This window comes from Notothenia coriiceps, unplaced genomic scaffold (genome assembly GCF_000735185.1).
Source record: "Notothenia coriiceps isolate Sejong01 unplaced genomic scaffold, NC01 NC01_scaffold00017075, whole genome shotgun sequence".
In the NCBI taxonomy this organism is placed as follows: Eukaryota; Metazoa; Chordata; class Actinopteri; order Perciformes; family Nototheniidae; genus Notothenia; species Notothenia coriiceps.
The window spans coordinates 219,413-221,574 of NW_011349776.1; the positions used below are offsets into that span (position 1 = coordinate 219,413).

General features: G+C 42.7%; 1 protein-coding gene across 5 annotated transcripts in view; it reads left to right on the forward strand.

Moving 5' to 3' along the window:
* Nucleotides 1–2,162, forward strand: part of LOC104950131 (T-lymphoma invasion and metastasis-inducing protein 1-like) — a 40,663-nt gene that overhangs the window by 23,704 nt on the left and 14,797 nt on the right. The window lies entirely within an intron of this gene.

The window sequence follows — 2,162 nt, forward strand, 5'->3', positions numbered from 1 at the left end:
AAAAAAAATGGGTACTAGTCGAGGGCCGGACTGGTTCAATGTTTATTGCAAAAATGATTAGAGGACCACAGATGGAAATTAGCTATTAGCTATAATCTGGCATATTGCATCTCTTCTCTTTGCTGAGATTAATGTTTTTGTATGCATGGTCCTTCTATAAATTTTATTTTTTTATTATTGAAATGAACTTATTGCACATATTAAACCTGGAACTAACAAAGCTTAAATGATTGCCTAAAAAAAAAATATTAAACATTACATAATCAGTTGCATTCATTTCTTATGGCTCTATCTGCAGCTTTTCCAGAGTCATTTCTTATGATTACATTTTTCCACAGGCCAACAACAGCTTCAACAAAACTATTTCCCTCAAAGAAAAACCAAACATGCCCTGTTGTCGTGAGAAACAAAGTGCAGAAGGAAACATCCATTAAACTCAGTGTGCTGCTCTGTGATGCTAGTTCAAGCCAGATACTTGGCATCTCATCTTGGGTGCACGTTCATCAATGTTTGGGCTCAGGCTCTGAGCTGAGGAGACCCTCAGGATGGAGTGAAGGTGTGCGTGCAATATACCGGAGGGCCAGATCTAATAGTAATTAGAAATTATCCTGCGGGCCGAAATTAAATCCACCAAGGGCCTGATTTGGCCCCCGGGCCTTGAGTTTGAAACATGTGCTCTAAAGTGTCTTTGAGTTTCAAGAAAAGCGCTCTATACATAAAATGCATTATTATCAACTATACATATTAAGCATCTTAATTACAATCCCCCTCTGTCCTGCACACCTTTTAGCTGACCCCTGATTTGTAATAAAAATACATCTATATATTGCTAGATGCTGTTAAGAGTACAAGGCCTTCTTGAGATAACACGTTTTGAGCCTTTTGTTACTTCAGGTCCACTGATTGTAACAATTTTGACGAGGCCCACCTCAAAATCATAAAATGCTTTGTACATTTCAAAAATAAATTGTATTCATCATGATATATATATGATAGTACCGCAGTGGGCCTTTAGATGGCGCTATGAGGCTGCTGTAGACTATAACTGTTGTGTTGCAATAGACCAATATGAAGTGTCTTTAAGAATCAAGCGTGCGTCTTTCTTCACTGCCTCCTTACCATCCACACCATGAGGTAGGAGAAGATGGCGATCCACAAGGTGGAGGCCAGAAACGTGACCATGAACCAGCGGTGCCAGCGGGGCCGGATGCAGTTCGGCACGGTGAAGTACAGCAGGAGACCCAGAGGCCATTTGATCAGCCACTTCACCCGCCCACACCAAGTACCTGAGAGGAGCAGGACGGGGGTCAAGAGGGCGCATGGTTTTCAAAATTCTAATTCAAAGGTGTTATGTCATATGCACAAAGCTACAGTGTAGAAATGGCAATGCAATTCTTCTGAGCTGAGCTCGTCCAACAATACAACATATATGATCAAATACAAAAATAAAAAGTAGTGCAAAAAGTCTATATACATACTGAACTGAATATGAAATTGAATAATGAACATTAAGACAAAATTAAATACAGTTTATTGCGGTGATAACGAGGTGTTAAAGCAAGGATTAGCTTGAGTCTTGCTTTTCACAGAACCTCCTCACCTGGTATGCGCACAGGACTAAAAATCCCATCTTCTTCGTCCCCCCCCTCCTCTGTCTGGCACACCTCAACGCCCGGCTTTTCTCCTGACTCTGCGTCTCCTATTGCGGGAGTCTTGCCTCCGTTCTCTACGCCGCAGGAGCCCGATCTCTTCAGGCTGTTGCTGGTCGACCCCCCCCGCGACACCGGGCCGGCCTCGCCGTCTTTCGAGCTCTGGATCAGCCTCTGTCTCTGTGAGAGGAGAGCGGGAGGTTATTACGTCGTTAAACTCTGAGAAGATATCATGTGCCTTAAAGGTCACCTATCATGCAAAATCCATTTGTTCATGTCTCTTCTACATCAACATGTGTCCCCTCTTCTTCATGTCTCTTCTACATCAACATGTGTCCCCTCTTCTTCATGTCTCTTCTACATCAACATGTGTCCCCTCTTCTTCATGTCTCTTCTACATCAACATGTGTCCCCTCTTCTTCATGTCTCTTCTACATCAACATGTGTCCCCTCTTCTTCATGTCTCTTCTACATCAACATGTGTCCCCTCTTCTTCATGTCTCTTCTACATCA